The sequence below is a fragment of the Hyalella azteca genome, unplaced genomic scaffold (assembly GCF_000764305.2).
Source record: "Hyalella azteca isolate HAZT.00-mixed unplaced genomic scaffold, Hazt_2.0.2 contig11240, whole genome shotgun sequence".
In the NCBI taxonomy this organism is placed as follows: Eukaryota; Metazoa; Arthropoda; class Malacostraca; order Amphipoda; family Hyalellidae; genus Hyalella; species Hyalella azteca.
Window position 1 is genome coordinate 194,878 of NW_025941243.1, and position 9,527 is coordinate 204,404.

Below are 9,527 nucleotides of genomic sequence, written 5' to 3' on the forward strand. Positions count from 1 at the left end.
GTCCGAGCAGGTGTAATTAACCCACTCCCCCCACTCCCCCCCCACTCCCCCCCACTCACTTCTCACTCTTTAACTGCGCGCCGATACTGAGCTCTAATTAGAGGGGGAGGTGTGCGCCACGGCCATATTTAACCCACTCAATAAATGCTTGCGTGGCCCACTCTAATATTAGCCAGTGTTACTCGAGAACAAATATTAGGTACTTATTTTTTTACTGGAGGAGGGGGGAATTTTGTTGTCGTGCATCATGATGCCAACGAAGAATAGGCAAAAATAAATATAAATAAAAATATTTACGAATGCAAAAAAAAATTCAAGGCAAAAAATTATGCAAATCACTCTTGCGCGCCATTATCCTCATTATATACACTCATAAAACGCACGGCTCACATGTCCAAATTGTGCCCCGCTTTCTCCCCCACAGCACGCAGCAGTGAGAGCGTAGCACTGATACGCTCTAACTGCGTCAGGATGACCCATGTAAGAGCGGGAAGTGCATCGAAATTTGCATGCAGGCTGAAGGAACCCTTAGTCGGAGAGAAAGATCCCTTAGTTAGAGAGAACCCTCAGTCGGGGTTACAAAGTTAGAGAGAACATTAGTCGGGGTTACTATAAGTTAGAGAAAACCCTCAGTCTGGGTTACTAAGTTAGAGAGAACGCTTAGTCGGGGTTACTAAGTTAGAGAGAACCCTTATAGTCAGGGTACTATGTTAGAGAGAACCCTTTATAGTCGGGGATACTAAGTAAGAGAGGACCCTTAGTCAGGGTACTAAGTTAGAGAAAACCCTTAGTCGGGGCTACTAAGTCTGAGAGAACCCTTAGCCGGGGTTACTTAGTTACAGAGAACCCTTAGTCGGGGTTAGTAAGTTAGAGAGAACCTTAGTCAGGGTTACTAAGTTAGAGAAAACCCTTAGTCGGGGTTACTAGGTTAGAGAGAACCATTAGTCGGGGTTCCTAAGTTAGAGAGAAACCTTAGTCGGGGTAACTAAGTTAGAAATAACCTTTAGTCAGGGTTACTAAGCTAGAGAGAAACCTTATAGTAGGGTTACTAGTTAGAGAGAACCCTTAGTCGGAGTTACTAAGCTAGAGAGAACCCTTAGTCGGGCTTACTAAGTTAGAGAGAACCCATAGTCCGGGTTACTAAAATAAAGAAACCCCTTAGTCAGGGTTACTAACCTTTAGAGATACCCCCTAAGTTAGAGATAACCTTTAGTCATGGTTTTTAGGTTAGAGATAACCCTTAGTCAGGGTAACTAAGTTAAAAAAATTCCTTAGTCGGGGTTACTAAGTTAGATAGAACCCTTATATACAGTTAGGGTTACCAAGTTTGAAAGAACCCTTGGTCAGAATTACTTAGTTAGAGAGAACCCTTAATTAGTCAGGGTTACTAAGTTAGGGAGAACCCTTAGTTAGGGTTACCAAGTTAGAGAGAACCCTCAGACGGGGTTACTAAGTCAGAGAGAAACATTATATAGTCAGGGTTACTAAGTTAGAAAGAACCCTTAATCTGGGTTACTAAGTTAGAGAAATTGTCAAACCGCGACACTTGAAAGACACACGCAAGCACACGCACACATAAATGCACGCAGAAACAAGACACACACACGCATGCACAAAATATACACCAAACAGCGCATACACGCACGGCCGTGTCCCGACGCGTCAAAGTATCCATTAGCGCGGACACTCTGACGCTCGTGTGCGTGCGCGTGTGTGTGCGCGACAGCGACGCACACGGTGCGCGCGCGTGTGTACGTCGGTTAGTTCGTGCGTGCGTGCGTCGGTTCGTGCGCGCTAATATCAGTCGGTCGCGCGGTGCTCAATTTGAAAGGTTTTAGCATAGACGAATATTCGAGCGCCGAGGCCCCGCCCACTCACTCTTTTTTAAGGCGCCGAGGCTCCGCCCACGCGCTCTTTTTAAGGCGTCAAAGCCCCGCCCACTCGCGCTTGCTGGCCCCGCCCCCGGGCCCTTCCCTGCCCCGATTTTTTTATTATTATAACCCCTCCCTCCTTCAGAATTTTCTTCGTGGACACTTGAGAAAAATTTTAAATACGGCGATGCAGACGCGAGATTAATGCGCGCGCGGCGACGCGGCGCAACGGACGCGCGCGGCGCACGCACCGCACGAACCGCGCGACTGCCGTGCGTCTTCGTGCCGAGGGATAAATGGGTTTTATTCGTGGCCGTATTTCTTCCCCGTATTTCATGTTCGTGAGCCAAGATCTGTGATAAATATGCGTGTACGTGGATACTGATACATGATATAGATTCGTGGTCGTGAATAATGATAATTAATTTTAATTCGTGGAAAATTATAATTAATTTCAATTCGTGGGAAATCGATAAATGTATTTATTTTTTATTCGTGTAACGGGATCTGTGACTTGGATTCGTATTCGTGGATAGGATAAATTATGAACATTCGTGTAGTAATAAGTGACAAGAAATAGTGGCGCTAGATTCGAGGTGATTATGCGCTAATGATGATTATGCGTTAATGGCGATTATGCGTTGATGGTGATTATGCGCAAATGGTGATTAAGCGCTAATGGTGATTATGCGTTAATGGTTATTACACGTTAATTGTGATTATGCGCTAATGGTGATTATGCGCTAATGGTGATTAAGCGCTAATGGTGATTATGCGCTAATGGTTATTACACGTTAATTGTGATTATGCGCTAANACGTATCAGCTTATGATGAACGTATTCAGTTTATGATGAACGTATCAGCTTATGATGAACGTATTCAGTTTATGATGAACGTATTCAGTTTATGATGAACGTTTCCAGTTTATGATGAACGTATCCAGTTTATGATGAACGTATCCAGTTTATGGTGAACGTATCCAGTTTATGATGAACGTATTCAGTTTATGATGAACGTATCAGCTTATGATGAACGTATTCAGTTTATGATGAACGTATCAGCTTATGATGAACGTATTCAGTTTATGATGAACGTATTCAGTTTATGATGAACGTATTCAGTTTATGATGAACTTATCCAGTTTATGATGAACGTATTCAGATTATAATGAACGTATCCAGTTTATGATGAATGTATTCAGTTTATGATGAACTTATCCAGTTTATGATGAACGAATTCAGTTTATGATGAACGTTTCCAGTTTATGAAGAACGTATTCAGTTTATGATGAACGTATCTAGTTTATGATGAACGTATTCAGTTTATGATGAACGTATCTAGTTTATGATGAACGTATCCAGTTTATGATGAACGTATTCAGTTTATGATGAACTTATTCAGTTTATGATGAACGAATTCTGTTTATGATGAACGTTTCCAGTTTATGATGAACGTATTCAGTTTATGATGAACGTATCCAGTTTATGATGAAAGTATCCAGTTTATGATGAACGTATACAGTTTATGATGAACGTGTACAGTTTATGATGAACGTGTACAGTTTATGATGAAAGTATANTTTGGGTGTCATTTACTAAGGAGGTCAGAGCCGTTTTTTGGTAGTGGCCCGCAAGCTGAGAAAAATTCCTAATAGTTTCCTGCTGAACAAAAGATGATTTGGCGGCTTCCAGGCTAATTATTCCTGTTTTTGACCCTGGCACCGGTTTGCTTGCTCCGCTTAATTGTGAGTCGGAGCTTGATCGCGACCACTGCTCACAGTTGCGTTCTTTTCTACGTTCGCAAGGCGCTTGTCTTGTCTGTACCAGTGCAATAAAGTTGCTTGTTTTCAGGTTTAGTTTTTGCTGAAACAAACCTTAGTTTTCTTCTTTTGGTGGAAGTTAATACTCGTTAATTGGTTGAGTAGTTACATTTTCTGCGGATACACAAATTGTACATGCGTATTCTGCTGATTATTATCGGTGATTGGAGCCGAAGTTGTGGACGTCAATGTTAATCATACTTAATGAAATAAACTCGAACTGTTAAGTACCATTACTAAATTAATAAACCATGTGATGATGTTTGAGAGACTTAAGTTTAGTTTGTTATAGGATGCTGACGTGGCGGCACTTCATTGCGTCCACGCTACATCCTGTCTCTTATACACATCTAGATGTGTATAAGAGACAGGTTTATGATGAACGTATACAGTTTATGATGAACGTATCCAGTTTATGATGAACGTATACAGTTTATGATGAACGTATACAGTTTATGATGAACTTATCCAATTTATGATGAACTTATCCAGTTTATGATGAACTTATCCAGTTTATGATGAAAGTATACAGTTTATGATGAAATTCTCGGTTCCATTTTACTCATTAATTTTATAAATGGATCATACATAATCTATATGATATTTTAATAGCTTCTGTTTATTTTAATTGAAAATAACTACTCAAAAAGTTAATTTCTCATTAATTTTTTTCAGTGGGCCCGGACCTAATTATCCAGCAGCGTAGTTTGTTTCTGCCCATTATAGTTAATTAGCTACTTAACTAGTGACTAATGGGACGCCAGTTAACAGATACCAGTTAGCTGGCGCATTAATGGACCCACTTAGTGATATGAGTGATGTGGTGATGACGTCATGCAACAACAACAACATCAATGATAACAACAACATCATTAGTGATAACAAAGTATGATGCTGCAGCAACATGACAACAGCAACAACAACTGCAGGTCGGTGTTCTTAATAACCATTAATATTATTCAATGACATAGTATAATTGTTATATTATATATAGTTATACTCAATAATATATTAGTATAGTGGTGTAGAAGCTGAAATTTTAGTATATATTATATTATATCGTTATTATTTAAATTACAATATTATTATATTATAAATTATAATTATATTACCAATAACTTATATATTTAATGCAAGTCTCGTTGAAGAGTATTTATCATTAAATGAATTTAAAATTCCATTTTAATAATTCAATAAAATTCCATTCAAATCCTATTATTTAAACTTTAATCATATTTAAAATATAATATTTTCGAATCATTAAAGAAATTTCAAATCCTATCAAAATCCTGAATAAAAAAAGCGCCAAAAATTTTTAATAAGAAACACAAACTATAAAAAAACTCGCATTATTAAATAACAATAAATGATTAGTTTTTACCCTCTTATTATTTATTACTTTTATTATTAATAATCTTATATTATTTCTCATTCATTTTTCCCCTTTGTGTTAAGTTGGCCTTTTGTCCCTTCACTTCCCTCTAATTCCCTCGTCTCCCCTCGTCACTTTCTCCGTTCTTTGAATTCCCTTTCCATCAATCACTTATTCCCTCCCCCCTTCCCTCTTTCCCCTCTTCCTTCCCTCTTTCCCCTCTTCCTTCCCTCGGTTTTCCGGGCAAGTGGCCAATTTTTGCGTCTGAGGGCAAAGCGAGACATGCGATCCTGCACTGACATATGGCGATCTACCCTCATATTACCCTCATATTACCCTCATATTACCCTCATAATACCCTCATATTACCCTCATATTACCCTCATATTACCCTCATGTTACCCTCATATTACCATCATATAACCCTCATATTACCCTCATATTACCCTCATATTATCCTCATATTACCCTCATATTACAATCATATTACCCTCATAATACCCTCATATTACCCTCATATTACCCTCATAAAACCCTCATATTACCCTCATATTACCCTCATATTACCATCATGTTACCCTCATATTAGCCTCATATCACCCTCATATTACCCTCACCCACATACACCCTACCCTCATATTACCCTCACCCACTGCACTTCCCGCTCTTACATGGGTCATCCTGACGCAGTTAGGGCGTATCAGTGCTACCACGTGCGTCACTATTAGGAGAATATGACATATATTTTTATGAGTGTAGGGTGACATATATAACCTAGCCCCAGGTATAATATATAGGATGATATAGAGTGGATATACACTGAAAGAAATGTTTGGGTCTAGACTAATTATAACACAATTATACATATAAGTCAACCGCGTATAAAGTATAATATATTTATATAAGTTATTGCGTATTTATATAAGTTAGGGGCACAATTTGGACAATTTGAGCCGTGGATTTTTATGAATGGAAGTTTTTTTTAAAAAAAGATCCCCAATTTCAATTTATGGCACATTTTCTTTCAAGTTATCATAAATGGTAACATTCAAATATAATAAATAAATAAATATGGTAAATAAATAAATGGTAACTGTAGATGGCGGGTCGAAATTTGGACAAAGTGATACACGTATTTGTATGAGTGTATATATCAGAGGCTATCTACTTGTTCCAATTAAGAGCGTCCTATCTACCCTCTACCATCTACAGCCTATCTACTGCATACATCTACTGCCAGTCTACCCTCGCTACTGAGGGTCATTCTTGTTCTTTTAGAGTAGAGGGAAGTATTGCATGAATAAATTATACTAAAATATTATTTTTAAGTAGTTTATAAAATTACAATAATAATTAATATAATATTTAATTATGAATTATATAATAATTTGATTAAAATATAAATCATAATTGAAAATTCTCTAGAAAACTAATATAGAATACTTTTTGTGGAATTTTCTGTCTTTTTAAATTAATTATGACTAATAATAGTAAATGAATTAATCAATAATGACTAATAATAATGAATGAATTAATAATGACTTATAATATAATAATGAATTATTTAATTAATTATAACTTATCCCTGTATTAGCTCATAACTGGACATATATTTTCCTAACATTTGTCCATTAGTCTTTATCCTCGCCGTTATATATAATAGAATAATGACCATTTCCATTGTTTTAATGTCTACGTCCATTTAAATGTTATTAATTATCTTTAGGTCCATTAAATCTGTTGTGTATATTTTTTTTGTATTTTCACAATTTTTCCGCCATTAGATGTTCCTTTGCCTTTTGAATTTGCACTCAATTTCGCCTCAATTTTCTATATTTTTTGCTTTTCCCCTTCAATTTTCAGTTTTCCCTACATTTTCTCTTCTTTTGCGATTTTCCCCAAAAATTTCACTCTTCTTTTTCTTCTATTTCCCCCTCTTTTTTTACCGAAATCTTCCCTTTTTTACCTCAATTTTCATTTTTTTCTCTATGTTTGCTATTTTTCCCTCAGTTTTGCTCATAACTCCCCTCTTTTCCCCTCAAAGATTCAGAATCGAATTAATATTTACATTTTCTATCTAAAATTTCCCTTTTTACCCTCAGTTTACACTTCGCTCCCTCATATCTTTGCTTGTACTTTATCTCTATCTCTCTCTACCCTCAGTAAAATATATGCATCAAATTGTCCAAATCTGATTTAATATATATAAATAGTGAAATATAATATAATAGTTAAATAATATATAATATAAATAGTATATAATATAAATAGTTAAATATAACAGTCTTGCAAAGTTAAATATTGAAGAATACATTCTTTAATCTTTAACTCTGCCTGTAGCACTGATACGCTCTTTAACCAGGCCACAAAACTGTGTCAGGATGACCCACACATTTCTTTGTGTATATATACACCCCAATACCAGATTCTATTTCCCCTCTCGGTCTCCCCTCAGCATTTCCCTCACTTACACTTCCTGCTTCCCTCTTCCGTAATAAACTCTACGGACCTGCTCCATATTCTAGCCCCCCCTTCCCCCAACCCATTATTAACCCCCTAACCCCCACCAGTCCACTCCACGGCCACATTATAATTTCTAATGGAAAAAATTACGGCTTGCGTCTAACGAAGAAAAATCCACGGACTTTGCCAGAACATTTCGACGCCGGTGGGGGGTGGGGGGGGTGAGGGGGTTAAATAGGAGGGGTTGAAGAAGGGAGGTTCAACAAGGGGTTCAACGGGGGGGTGAAACTAATGGATCAGGGTCATAGGGTTGAAAGAAAAAAGGGGTCATTGAAATGGGGTTAAAGTACAGGATAGTTGGTTGAAAACGAAAGCATTAGGGTTGAAAAGAGGGTTAGAGGGTTGAAAACGAGTGCAGAAGGGTTGAAAACGAGGGTATTAAGGTTGAAAATGAGGGAAGGTGGGTTGAAAAGAGGGTATGAATGTCGAAAGCAAGGGCAGTATGGTTGAAAACGAAGGTATGAGGGTTAAAATTTAGGGTTTTCTGGTTGAAAAGAAAATCGGTGGGTTGAAAACAAGAATTGGGTTGAAAATGATGGTACGAGGGTTGAAAACGGATCCCCCCTCACCCCCCCAATTATATTATATTATATTATATTACAATATTTTACACTATATTATATTATATATCGCATAGTACGACGTGGCTAAGACGAACGTAATTCCGTGCTGTGTTTTGTACGCAAACTTCGCCAGGTCGTAAAAAAAACTTTTTATGAAATGACAAGAATATTCTCACTTTATCAGTTAGCAAAGTTTTTTGTTACATTTAATAGCGCATTAAAAATGTCAACTAATCGTTAAATCATTAGTTGTGGAGTTGCGAATTAGTACTAGTATATATTAAAATAATATATTGTACCAATATTTTATAATCAATTAGTACTTATATATATATATTATAATAATATAATATTATAATATAAAATGTTATAACAATTATTATTTAATATATTTTATTTGTAATAACTGCACCTGCTACCTTCACTCCCCTCGCCTCTCACATTCACCCACGCATTCCTGGCTCCCCTCATTTTTTCTTATCCCCTCATTTTTTATTTATTTGTCCCCTCATTTTTTATTTCATATTTCCCCTCGTTTTATTATTTATTTATCCCCTCATCTTCCCTCTTTTTTTTTATTATCCCCTCATTTCCCCTCACCTCTCTACTCCCTCATTTCCCCTCACTTCTCCCCCCCCCTCCCCTCATTTTTTTTATTATTCCCTCCTTTTTTATTTATTTTTCCCCTCATTTTTTATTTTATATTTCCCCTCGTTTTATTATTTATTTATCCCCTCATCTTCCCTCTTTTTTTATTATCCCCTCACTCCCCTCACTCCTCCCCTCACTCCCCTCACTCCCCTCACTCCCCCCACTCCCCTCACTTCCCTCGGGCAGCATTATAGCTGAGCAAGCACAGCAGCAGCAGCGCCTTGATTAACTTAATGCTGTGGCTGCTGCTGCTGTGGCTGCTGCTGTGGCTGCTGCTGCTGCTGCTGCTGTTGCTGCTGCTGCTGGTACTTCCTTGCTACATGGGCTGCGTACATCGTTATTGCTTGTCGTATAATGTTGACGCTTCTTCACTTAAATGCTCGATGTTGTCTTGCTGTTTTAGTGTTGTTGTTGGCTCGTCGTTGAAGCATGAACTTTGGCGTTATTTTCGATGTTTTACATAATATGTAATGGTAATCTGCCCCCTACTTCGTGTTTCTGCTAAAGTTGAAGCATGCTATCGTATGTTGTGCTGATGGTATCTATGTAATGATATCTAACAAATTATGTGAACATTCCCTCGTCCCTCGTGAACATTATCAATGCAACAAATAACGCTCTTGCGACTCGTACTAGAATATTCCGAAACGTGAATGGAAACGAGCAGAAGCACGAGCTATAAAGAAGATCAAAATGAGTCTTGACGCACGCCACCAAGGGGCGGTGG

The 9,527-nt window shown here is 37.6% G+C and overlaps 1 protein-coding gene across 4 annotated transcripts in view; it reads left to right on the forward strand.

Moving 5' to 3' along the window:
* Nucleotides 1-4,371: 4,371 nt before the first annotated feature.
* LOC108678449 (zinc finger homeobox protein 3) overlaps nucleotides 4,372-9,527 on the forward strand; it is a 29,182-nt gene continuing 24,026 nt past the window's right edge. For all 4 annotated transcript variants that reach the window (XM_018166869.2, XM_018166870.2, XM_018166871.2 and 1 more), the window contains exon 1: nucleotides 4,372-4,620. The gene's annotated coding sequence lies outside the window, so the exon portion shown is untranslated. The remainder of the gene's footprint in view (nucleotides 4,621-9,527) is intronic.